Source organism: Triticum aestivum, chromosome 1A, assembly GCF_018294505.1.
Source record: "Triticum aestivum cultivar Chinese Spring chromosome 1A, IWGSC CS RefSeq v2.1, whole genome shotgun sequence".
NCBI classification, from domain to species: domain Eukaryota; kingdom Viridiplantae; phylum Streptophyta; class Magnoliopsida; order Poales; family Poaceae; genus Triticum; species Triticum aestivum.
Window position 1 is genome coordinate 526,375,155 of NC_057794.1, and position 12,825 is coordinate 526,387,979.

At 44.1% G+C, this 12,825-nt stretch overlaps 1 long non-coding RNA gene across 2 annotated transcripts; it reads left to right on the plus strand.

Moving 5' to 3' along the window:
• Positions 1-6,374: 6,374 nt before the first annotated feature.
• LOC123175503 (uncharacterized) lies at positions 6,375-7,838 on the plus strand. Of its 2 annotated transcripts, XR_006487999.1 has the most exons (4): positions 6,375-6,564; positions 6,640-6,831; positions 6,917-6,961; positions 7,167-7,838. It is a non-coding gene; the product is annotated as an uncharacterized lncRNA (long non-coding RNA). The 2 variants fall into 2 exon arrangements; XR_006488032.1 differs by lacking the exon at positions 6,917-6,961.
• Positions 7,839-12,825: the final 4,987 nt, after the last annotated feature.

Genomic DNA, 12,825 nt, shown 5'->3' on the forward strand with positions numbered 1-12,825 from the left:
ACATATTCTGAATTTTTTTCTATACGGTCAAGACGAAAGGGCTCGTTGGATTTTAGCTCAGATGATACAACGAGAAAGAAACACTTCGTGGGCTAGCACGCACACAAGCTTGCAGGTCAAACGCTAGCATTGTAGCTTGGTTTTGCTCAAGAGTACTTAACCATCTGGTGTTCAGCTTTCGCGCGACCACTTCCAGAGCCTCCAATTCTCTGTTGTTGTTCGGCGCATGACTGATGACGAGAGGATATCACCTTACAGTTTCAACATTTTACGTCCAAACTCACTGCATTTATCTCTATTCACCAATTGAAATAATTCATACATGTAAGTAATGCTATATTATGTGCATATGCAAAAACTGATAAAAAAATACAACACATTGTGGCTTGTACAAAAAGGCTAGTTGGTACGATTTGCATGCTACTTTTTATTTGCGTAAGGCCATAAGGCATTTTTGTATTTAAGCATCACAAGTCCTTACAAACACACACATACCAAAATAAAATAAAATTACATTCAAGTCTTTGGGATGCCAAACTCTTCTTCCTCCTGCATTCATCGGCGCGCCGTGAGCATAGCTCGATGCTGTCTCTAGGCCTTCACCTCGGCAGAGGAAAGTTCTTTCCAGGAACAATTGAATAGTGAAATATCTCAAACTATGATCCCACTTTCCATGCAACAGTACTCCAAGCTTGACTCATGCCTAATATATGGTCTTCACAGACAGTCTTCTAATTTATGGTCAATCTATAGTGGTCCTGTGCTAGCGAGGCTACACATGGGTCTCTCATGTGGTAAATAATCCAAACAATTAAAAAAAACATGCAGCCTACTGGACCATAGTTTATATGGGCATAGAGTAACTCTAGCAGATAACAAATAATGTAAAACGCCTCGTATTGTAAAATAACCGTTGTTTAGTATTTTGCAGCCAGAAGATATAATGTAAAACCGGGTGTACCCGTTATTTTGTCATTTTTAGTTAACTGGAAAACCAGCCTCCCAACCCACCACATATATAGAGTTACTCCCGTGACCACAACTACTCCCGTGACTCTTGACCCCAGACTTGGTCAACACGCTCGAAGTATGAGAATAGAATGGTTCAGCTCTGTGGGAGCATATTATTGATGCTTCACATTTCTTCTTTGAGACAGGTTTGCACACTTTGCAACTGTGCATCCTGCTGTTATGCCAGCGCTTGTGGCTGCGTGCCCATGATTCATTGAACACTGGCAGGCTCTCTCTCCACACGACCAGTCAACCTCGCCCCTCCTCCCCATCCTTCCGGCCAGCTACCCTCCTCTTGATGTACGATTTTTTTTAAAGATCCATTTTACGACCGTTTACCCCTGCTCTCACTAGCAGGTACAATGGCCCTAGCTTGCTAGCTGATGGTCTCTTGAAATAGTCTTTCGTCCCGCTTTATAGATAAAGCAATATCCGAAGAAGTTCATGGCCAACACATGCGACTATGCTACCAGCGCAAAGAGCACCGAGAGAACTAAACACACCCCATGCTACGACATGACACACCTAAGCTCCACGACAACGCCCCCAAGAGGGAGAAAGGCGCAGAGCATCGCCGTTGCCGAGTCCATACGGACAAAGGTCTTCATTTGGAGCCCTGACACAGAGAGAAGAACCACAACGACGTCTTCAAGAAGAGCGTGGCACCCATGGGTGTCGTCGTCGCCGGCGCCAAGGCACGGAGCTTTTGCTCGGCAACTCACCGATGCCACCATGAGAAACGCGGCGGTGTCAGATCCCTGGATCCAGATCAGGACGCCGCCCTTCAACAAAGAGGGCACGTATGGGCTACCCATCGCAACACCTCCCATTGCCCACACAACGCAGGAGGGGAGCCACTACCACCGCAATGATGCCCGCCGAAGAGCAACCATGTGAACCGCCATCCGGGGCCACCGCCCCGGCATCCCTGTCTCGAGATAGCGTGCGTCGCACACATCACAACGCACTCAACCATGGTAGGAAGAGCGACGACACACCATCTACTCCTAGCCCGGCATCTGTTCAGGAGTCTGGGTCGACGCCTCCACCGTAGGAGGCACCAACACCTGCATCCCTAGCCAATCCTAGTGGACTTGGAGGGATACGACTCCAAGACTGCCGACGGCGAGCCAGCCCCAGCCCTTGGCCAAGCGAGCTCACATGACGCCATGCCCGTGGTCACTTGCGCCGATCCGCGACGCAATGCTAACACGACCATCACCATTGAGCACCATACTCGCGAGGAGACCCGCGAGCACATCCCGGGCCATGCCCAACCTCTCCTACCCGAAGCACATGCTCCGATCTGCCTCGGGTCCTGATCACGCCCGCTTGAGCATGAACCCTAGATCTGAACTTTCCTCGTTACGCGTGCGGCCGGCGCCTCCGGCACCCGCCCAGCCCGCGCATCATCGATCCAAACCAAGGATAAGGAGGCAGCCTCCATCACCCTGCACCCCGTCGTCAGACGCCAACAATTGTGCCATGAGCACGCCGACGACCGCTGCAAACCACCACGAGCTCCCTCCCCACGCCGACCAGCCTGAAGCACGAAAGAGCCCCAGCCGGAGCCAACATCTGCCACCAAAGGGGAGCCCATCCCGGGGCCGCCAGCACGAAAGGAAGGGAGCCCCGCGCCCCCAAGGAGCCGGTGGCCAGTTCTGGGAGAGATAGATTAGAATGTAATGTTGGCACCAACATTTCCAGAGTTGGCATAAGAGGACACAACAATTATGAACAAACATTGTAAATGAAACATGAAACTTATACCCCACACGGTGGCCTAGTATCCTTGTATCATCATAATGACACGGGAACTTTTATTTTTCATTGCATAAACCTTGCACATCGTATGTGTGAACTCTCTTTATTGGAATGGGCACCTTTTATAACTCTAACATTATACCCCCTCTGCGCGCTACCTTGGTCGAGCAACTCCCTTTGACGGTCCACCGGCCCTCCGACCATCCTTATCTCTCTCTCTCTCTCTCTCTCTCTCTCTCTCTCTTCTTTTGTGTGCTTGTGTGTCTGTGTGTGTGTCTCTCTCTCTCTCTCTCTCTGTGTGTGTGTGTTGCTCCAGGTATAGAAGGATTAGAATGTAATGTTGGAACCAACACTTACATGTGGCTACACCCACTCGTATATATCTATAGAGTTGTCATAAGAGGACACAACAATTACGAACAAACATTCTGAATGAAACATGAGACTTATACCCTTCATGGTGGTCTAGTATCCTTCATAATGACACGGGAACTTTCTTTTTTCATTACCCAAACCCTGCACATCGTATGTGTGCACTATCTTTATTGGACCAGCATCTTCTATACTTCGAACATTATACCCCCTTAGCGTGCCACCCTGGTCGAGCAGCTCCCTTCGACGGTCCACTGCCCTCTCCGACCATCCTTGTACCCCCGACCTTGATCTCTCTCTCTCTTTTCTTTTGTGTGTGTGTGCCTCTCTCTCTCTATGTGTGTGTTTGTGTGTCTCTCTTTATCTCTGTGTGTGTTGGTCCAGATAGAAGGATTAGAATGTACTGTTGGAACCAACACTTACATTTGGTTACACCCACTCGTATATATTTGTCCAGCTGGCATATGAGGACACAAACATTATGAACAAACATTCTGAATAAAACATGAAACTTATACCTGTCATGATGGTCTAGCATCCTTGTATCGTCATAATGACACAAGAACTTTCATTTTCCATATCCCAACCTTGCACATTGTATGTGTGCACTCACTTTATTGGACTGGGAACCTTTCATACCTCTAACATTATACCCCTTCGGCGCACCACCCTAGTTGAGCAACTCCTTTGACGGTCCACCGGCCCTCCGACCATCCTTATACTCCCGACCCAACACTTGACATGTGGTTAAACCCACTCGAAATATATATATATATATATATATATATATATATATATATATATATTTGTAGAGTTGGCATAAGAGGACACAACAATTATGAATGAAACGTGAAACTTATACCGCCCCCCATGATGGTCTAGTATCCTTGTATCGTCATAATGACTCAGGAACTTTCATTTTTCATTACCCAAACCTTGCACATTGTGTGTGTGCACTCTCTTTATTGGACCGGGCACCTTTTATACCTCTAACATTATACACCCTCGGCGTATCACCCTGGTCAAGCAGCTCCCTTCGACGGTCCACCACCGCCTCGGCCATCTTTATACTCCCGACCTCTCTCTCTCTCTCTCTCTCTCTCTCTCTCTCTCTCTCTCTCTTTTGTGTTTCAATTGTAATTTAAAATGTGCAAGTCACAATTCTCATGGTTTTCTTGAATTGGGGCATCGTCATAATGACATGGGAACCTTCAGTTCCCATTGCTCAAACCTTACATAATTGTATGTTTGCACTTTTTAAAATGACCGGGCACCTTTTTATACCATGAGGGTTGTACCAATCGGAGCATCACCCTATTTTCGTTGGCGCACACACACACTCTCTCTCTCGGTCTCTCTCTCTCTCTCTCTCTCTCTCTCTCTTGTGTGTGTGCGTCTCTTTCTCTTTGTGTTGCTCCAGGGATAGAAGGATTATAATGTAATATTGGAACCAACACTTACATGTGGCTACACCCACTCGTATATATCTGTAGAGTTGCCATAAGAGGACACAACAATTATGAACAAACATTCTGAATGAAACATGAAACTTTTGTCCTTCATGGTGGTCTAGTATCCTTTTATCATCATAATGACATGGGAACTTTCTTTTTTCATTACCCAAACCTTGCACATCGTATGTGTGCAGTCTTTTTATTGGACCGAGCACCTTTTATACCTCTAACATTATACCTCCTCACCGTACGACCCTGGTCGAGCAGCTTCCTTCGATGGTCCATCGTCGTCTTCGACCATGCAAGTCACGCCCCTCATAGTGTTCTTGCATCACTGTATCGTCATAATGACACGAAAAACTTCATTTTCCATTGCGGAAACCTTACACAATCATATGTGCGCACTCATTTAATTGGACCAGGCACTTTTTAATACCATGAACATTATACCCATCGGAGCACCCTCTTGTTTTTGTCGGCGTTGCGACGTGCCGACAGTACTTGGACGTGGTCGACCCGCTGCATTGGGCTGACTTGCACCTGCCGGATGGGTGGCACCTCAACCCCGAGTGGGTGTCAGTGCCAGCTATCCGGCAGGTGCAAGTCACCCCAAGGCAGCGGGTCGACCACGTCCCAATACCGTCGGCACGTTGCAACGTCCAGTGCCAGCCATCCCAGCCGGCGTACACGTTCGTCTTCCCGAGATCAACCGCCCACAAGCCCTTCTCCCTCCATACATACTCTGGGACCCTGAGGCACACCATTGCATCACCAATATGGGAAAATTGGTTCCGGGATGAGCACGTCATGCGGCGGAGTCATTCATTGCTTCCCATGTCGTGCATTCTCCTAGCCCACCACGTGTCGCGCGTGCTCACATGCCACCTCGTGGGGCAGTCTTGGTCGTGGACGTCGACGGTGACCTGCACGTCGGACTTTGTTTTGGCCCTGCCCGTGTGGGTCGGTGCGGATCCGCTCATAGCTTAGCTGGGAAGACGAACACATAACCAGTGTAGTACACATTTTTACCGGCATCAATTTATTAGGAACACCATCAACAAGCCATGGTCAATGTATTGAGCACCGTTACAATATGACTATCACAAAAAACTTTCTAATGGGATTTATGATGATTATTTTTACTGAATAGGATTTATGATTTTGGTGTTGAAAGCAATGTTTATTTTTGACAAACATGGTACGGAAGATGTTGGTTGCCCCATGAAACAAATCTTTGTACGAAGTTCGGCGAACCAGCGTGTTAACGGCGTCATTATAAGGCACCCCTCCATCCCAAAATACAAGGCACACTCAATTTTACTCGGTCTTTGATGCATAACTTTGACCACTAATATATATCGAAGTATATGGATTGAACATTTATAAATAGCATTTTTTGCGGGGTGCATAGTCGTATTTGTATTGCAATTTTTATTTTCATATATCCGTATAATAATTGTATAGACATATGATACATGAAAATCGTAACCAAAGTTATGCAACGACAAAGACCAGAAAAGCCAACCGGCGCCTTATCTTTTGGAAAGGAGGGTGTAGAAAAAAGGTAGAAAACCTTAAAACGTTGTTCCTCCAAACGTGATTTTTTTTCGAGAGTACAATGGTCAACAACGTCCACACATCAAAATCCGAGACCAAGAGAACGCATCGAAATAAAAATCTCCACGCCCGACCATGGTAAAAACTTTGGCAGGCCATTCAGAGAACCAGTTTGCACGATGTGAACAACACCCGTGACCAAACCATGGACAAAAGACTGCCGTGGTTGCAGGATGTGAATAGCACCCGTGCCCAAACCATGGAAAAAAGACTGTCTCTCTCTGAGCCGCCCACACCAAAGAGAGAGACAGAGGTCCCCTTCATCTCAGCTAAGACGAGCGGCGTCAGGTTGGAAAAATCAAGAACGGCGGTGCAGCGCAGCGTGAGGATTTCGTCGACTACCCAAGTGAGTTTTTCAGCTGCATATCACTTAATGTGTCAGTTTTCATGTCATCCAAAAATATGCGATCATTGTCTACAGAGTTCTCGGCGGTAGATGTGGCAATAGGTGAAGCACCTACGGATCCCATCTTCTCCAGAACCAATAGCCAGATACCTTCACATCACCCGTCAATCGACGTGGATCTTGTTGAAGACGAGAACAACAGCAGGCCAGCGACGCCGCCATGCTGCCGACCATGCCGGGAAACGATGGATGGATAAGACGGCAGAGGTAATCATCTTAATACCAGTATCTGCAATTCTGCATCGTTTTTCAGATACGTTTTGCTCCAACTTTTCTCCCTCATAAATCACAGTGATAGATAAATGAAGTAAGAAGCATTGCAGTAGTCAACCGAGTGGTAAGATGATCATTTCTCGAATGTCTCTTTATTCTTAGTAGCATCCTTTTCAGTCATCCGCGAGTTATAGACTTTTGTGCTGAGGACAGATTTACTAATTGTTATTAAATATATTAACAAGCTGCACCGCCTTGTTGTTTTTGTTTACACTAATTGTTATTAAATATATTAACAAGCTGCACCGCCTTGTTGTTTTTCTTTACAGAAACAGAACTAGCAATTCTTTCCAGGCACCAGTAGAAGGATATCGAAGTGCTATAGAGCGTGCAATTGAAGAAGCATCAAAACTTGGGAAACAATTGTTTTCGAACAACCTGTTGGCTTAATAAATGAAATGGCAAGTCATTTGCCTTGTTTCAAAAAAAAAAAACCGAGCAGGAGGCATATGAGTTCTACAACGCATATTCATGGTGGCTTGGATTCAACATCAGGCGGGGAAACAAATATGTCAATGACTCAAAATACAAATCAAAGCAGCAAGTTTCAAAGTGGTTTTTTCGGAAAAGTTTGGAAGTGGCTTATTTAGGTCAATAAAATATATATCATTGGGTTGCTAAGATATCCATGATAGTCGGAGAAAGTAGCACCCAAGTGCTCAAAGCTTACACAGATTACCAGAACAAACGTACCTTACGGAGTACACGCTTATGTTCGTGCCCTCATTAGCCCCCCTGATACTACCATTCATCACAATGCAGTCTCCATTCCTTTGTGTTGTGCATAGCAAATTAAACATCACATTTGGACAAAGTACACAAGGAACATGCTTGAGAAAACAAAACGGTAGACAGACAAGGCAGTTACTTTGCAGTATTCACGGAAAGCATGAATTCTGACTCCAGCGTCTTGATAGGAACGAATTGAAGATCTTAAAACAGCAGAGAAGCTACTATCTCAATGAAGAAAAACTTGGGTTCAAATCAATACCATATCCTGGCCTGAATTCTGCCAGTATGGCCGTCGAAGTCAAACAGAATCTCACTATCCAAGTCACGTTGATTCCACATCACACCAACGAAACACCAACGAAACGTGCCTTCATCAACATAAGGGTCATTATATACTGAAATTTTAGCTTAAGTCTGAACCGACCAAGCTAGTGGTATATTTTCCACTTACAGTGCTTACTAGCATTCCATGGAGACACAACGCACCTCCTATTGCACTGAAGGAAGAAGCATTGATACTTGTTTCATGGTCAAAGGCACGGGATTGTTTGGGGGATCAAGCTTCTCAGTTAAAGTACCATTTTAGTATGAAGTCCAACAAATATATGAGCAGTGCCTGCAAATATCAAACAAAAAAGCATTTATACCTGAATGTCGCTGAACCGGCTTGTAGTGCCTATATACCTTCAGCAGGAACATCACAGGGCTGCATGATGATCCCTCCAAAATGATCTTCAACCTTAGCAATGCTGTTGGACGAACCTCCCATTGAACTACCTCCATCAGTACCTGCCATCATAGACACAGTCGAACGGATGCAGAAGTATATATCAGGAATTGAAGCACTACAACCAAAGTGATGGATTCATGGCGCCCGAGCTGCCACGTGATATAAATTATCCTCTTCACTTCAAACTCATTTTGGTATGCATTCGATTCTCCTTTCGGATGTAAGACTAGCACAACTTCCAAGACTGAATTGAATGTAGGATTTATTGTAGTTCTTAATTAGTTGGGTATGCAACAATTGATCTTTTCTTCAAAGCTTGGCGCCAGCCAAGACATCAAGAACAAGTGCGGCTGCCCGGTGTGATTCAAAAGGTGCCGAACTGTTGCCACATGACGCAGCCAGATGGAAGTTGTGTTTACTAAAAAAAGCCAGGAATGAATGGAACCTTTCAATCTAGCAACCCAATAAAAGCTATCCAATAGGCTTTCCCAAAACAGATGCAGCCCAAGGACCAATGATAGAAAGAAGCTGCCCCCATTCCTTCAATACGCCTGACATCTCAAAGCATAGGTTGCCGTTTATGCACTAGTAGAAAAAGGGTCAAATGTGAAGCACATTAGTGCCGGTTTGAATTTGAGCCGGCACTAATGTGACCATTAGTGCCGGTTCCAACGGCTAGGCGGGCGAGCATCACTAGTACCGCTTCGTAGGTAACCTTTAGTACCGGTTCATGCCACGAACCGGTACTAATGAGGCTGTGTCAAGCTATGGTCAGTCTGGGGCCCCCACGAAGACCTTTGTAAGCTGAATTTTAGTTCCACCTCACCAAGAGAGAGGCAGTATGAGCGGTTTATAAGCCGTGAGTGTACATACAATGACGAAGAGTTGCAATGCTCACCTACATGTTGATTAGCTTCAAGCCTTGCGGAATAGCATAGATTGCACTGAGCTATGTGCAGTGCAGTCTACACTATTCCGAATGGCTTGAAGCAAATTAACCAGCATTGCACCTCTTTCTTATTTTTAATAACTTATTTGAACTCCGGACTTCTTTTTTGTTCGGTATGCAGCATTCAAAGCGACGTCATCAATTTCCAACATGTTCTGACATCATTTGTTGTTTTTCGGTCATTTACCTAATTGTTTTAGAGAGCTAAATGACCGTGAAATTGAAAATCACTACAAAATGAATCCTGAAAATGTTGAAACTTGGCATGGTATCATCATATCACCCGCATAGCATGCGCAAAAGAGTAGAGAGGGTCACGGCAAAAATTGGACGCACTTCGTGTACAAACTGGACATACTCTTTCGGAGTATCAGGGTTTCGGACGAGAACTCATTTGTTACACGGCATTTCAATGTTTTTTAAACTTATTTGAACTCAGGACTTCTTTTGTGTTTAGTATGCAGCATTCAAAGCGACGTCATCGATTTTCAACATGTTCTGACATCATTTGTTGTTTTTCGGCCATTTACCTAATTGTTTAGAGAGCTAAATGACTGTGAAATTGAAAATCACTACAAAATGAATCCTGAAAATGTTGAAACTTGGCATGGTATCACCATATCACCCGCATAGCATGCGCGAAAGAGTAGAGAGGGTCACGGCAAAAACTGGACGCACTTCATGTACAAACTGGACAAACTCTTTCAGAGTATCAGGGTTTCGGACGAGAACTCATTTGTTACACGGCCACTTTAATGTTTTTTAAACTTATTTGAACTCCGGACTTCTTTTGTGTTCAGTATGCAGCATCCAAAGCGACGTCATCAATTTCCAACATGTTCTGACATCATTTGTTGTTTTTCGGTCATTTACCTAATTGTTTTAGAGAGCTAAATGACCGTGAAATTGAAAATCACTACAAAATGAATCCTGAAAATGTTGAAACTTGGCATGGTATCATCATATCACCCGCATAGCATGCGCGAAAGAGTAGAGAGGGTCACGACAAAAACTGGACGCACTTCGTGTACAAACTGGACATACTCTTTCGGAATATCAGGGTTTCGGACGAGAACTCATCTGTTACACGGCCACTTCAATGTTTTTTAAACTTATTTGAACTCCGGACTTCTTTTGTGTTCAGTATGCAGCATTCAAAGCGACATCATCAATTTCCAACATGTTCTGACATCATTTGTTGTTTTTCGGTCATTTACCTAATTGTTTTAGAGAGCTAAATGACAGTGAAATTGAAAATCACTACAAAATGAATCCTGAAAATGTTGAAACTTGGCATGGTATCATCATATCACCCGCATAGCATGCGCGAAAGAGTAGAGAGGGTCACGACAAAAACTGGACGCACTTCGTGTACAAACTGGACAAACTCTTTCACAGTATCAGGGTTTCGGACGAGAACTCATCTGTTACACGACCACTTCAATGTTTTTTAAACTTATTTGAACTCCAGACTTCTTTTGTGTCCAGTATGCAGCATTCAAAGCGACGTCATCAATTTCTAACATGTTCTGACATCGTTTGTTGTTTTTCGGGTATTTACCTAATTGTTTTAGAGAGCTAAATGACCGTGAAATTAAAAATCACTACAAAATGAATAATGATAATGTTGAAACTTGGCATGGTATCATCATATCACCCGCATAGCATGCGCAAAAGAGTGGAGAGGGTCACGGCAAAAATTGGACGCACTTCGTGTACAAACTGGACAAACTCTTTCAGAGTATCAGGGTTTTGGACGAGAACTCATCTGTTACACGGCCAACTTCAATGTTTTTTTGAACTTATTTGAACTCCAGACTTCTTTTGTGTTCAGTATGCAGCATTCAAAGCGACGTCATCAATTTCCAACATGTTCTGACATCATTTGTTGTTTTTCGGTCATTTACCTAATTGTTCAGTATGCAACATTCAATTTCCAGAAGAAAATAAATAGAAGAAAAGAAATAATGCAGAAAATAAAAAAAACTATACAAAAAAATTAGTCAAAAATAAATAATGCAGAAAAGAAATAACTATATAAAAAACTACTCAAAAATAAATAGAAGAAAATAAATAATGCAGAAAAGAAAAAACTATATAAAAAATTTGTTGGCGCGTTGCCCAGTGGGCCTGCCAGACCTAGGGTGTGCAAATGCAGGCCCAGAAGGGCCAGCAAGCTCACAGGGCAGCACGCCCTAATTAATTAGGCCCAGAAGCCTGCTATATAGAGGAGTTCGAAGAGGTAGCCGCGGCTGGGTTTATAAACCAGTGCGGCTGCCCTTCGCCCGGCGAGGTGGGACTAAACTTTGGGGTGGCAGCACGAGGCCTTTAGTACCGGTTGGTGAGTACCGGTTGGAACCACCAACCGGTACTAAAGGCCTGCTCTTCCCGCCTCTTGGCCTAGCCAAAGTTGGCCTTTAGTACCGGTTGGTGGCTCCAACCAGTACTAAAGGCCTCTCCTATATATACAACACTTACGAAAATTCAGTTGGATCTCCCACTTCTTTCGTCCCCAACCTCTCGCGCGCCGCTCGAACCCGTCCTCGCCGCCCGTCGCCCGTCGTCGTCGTCGCTGTCCCCGCCGCCGCCCATCGTCATCGCCATCTCGCGCCGCCGCCCCGAACGCCGCGCGCCGCCGTCCGTCGTCGTCCCGCCGCGGTCCCGTACGTCTCTTGCTCTCACGTATACCCGCCGCGCCGCCGTCCGTCTCGTCGCACCCGGCCCGTATGGCGGCGCCCCCGCCCGTACGTACGCCGCCGCCCCCACCCCGTACGCCGGCGCCCCCGCTCGTACGTACGGGGCGGCGGCGTACGGGGCCACACACATACACACACATGCATATATACATACACACACACACACCTTTTTTTACTTATTTTCTGCTTTTTAGAAAAGTTAATTAGATGATCGAATGTTTGATTAATGTCGAATGTTAGATGAATTAGCTAGATAGAAAATTGTCGAACTAGAGATTTGAACTAGTTGAATAATTAATATAACTAGTTTATTTTTAGTAAGAAAATTATCGAACTAGTTTATTTAGGTATATGAGATTTGAACTAGTTCAATAATTAATATAACTAGTTTATTTTTAGTAAGAAAATTGTCGAACTAGTTTATTTAGGTATATGAGATTTGAACTAGTTCAATAATTAATATAACTAGTTTATTTAGGTATATGAGATTTGAACTAGTTCAATAATTAATATAACTAGTTTATTTTTAGTAAGAAAATTTAGCTATTTGAGATTTGATGATCTAATTAAAATATTATTTGTTAATGAGTTTTTCTGTTTATTTAATTTTTTATATATTTTGAGTTTATATAAATGTTAGATTAATGTCGAATGTTAGATGAATTAGATAGAAAAGTTAAATATATAATAATGTCAATTGTTAGAGATGAATATAGTTAGATATATTAATATATATTTGGCTAGATATTAATTAATGTTAGATAGTAATAGGTGTTTAATGTTTCACCTATATGAACATAGGAAATGTCATCTGACGACGA